We start from the raw sequence: 512 nt of genomic DNA, 5'->3' as shown, positions 1-512 counted from the left end.
AAAAAAAAAATCTTATAAAATTTAAGTTAAAACCGAAGTTATAACGCAATAATACGTAATGTGAAATTTATTTCTTAATTACGAAACTGTTTTCATCCTTATAGTAAATATATTTTGAAAATTCCCTAGAGCGAAAAAAGTCCCGTAGCGCGAAGAATTAAAATCGATGCTCATTCGATAAGCGATCATCTATGAGAATTTCGTGTACACAGTCGTTCGAAACCGTACAACTCCGCGTGAAATATCGCGGCGCAAGTGTGGAGGGAAAGGGAAGGTTCGCCTAGAAGGGACCACCTTTGGTTTCGAAGGTGGGATTCCGGTAATTCGACGCATTCGAGAACGGAGGAAGACCGATGGAACTTGGCCTGGCTTGGACGGACGGACGGACGAACGAACGAACGAACGAACGAACGAACGGAGAGGAGGACGTTCAAGCGAGAGAAAACGACAAGCGAGTGTGACAGAGATATGGCCGAGGCGGAGGAGTGGGGAGGCAGAGAAATGCGAAGCGA

Source organism: Apis dorsata, unplaced genomic scaffold, assembly GCF_000469605.1.
Source record: "Apis dorsata unplaced genomic scaffold, Apis dorsata 1.3 scaffold_79, whole genome shotgun sequence".
NCBI lineage: Eukaryota > Metazoa > Arthropoda > Insecta > Hymenoptera > Apidae > Apis > Apis dorsata.
This window is presented reverse-complemented; position numbering follows the sequence as displayed.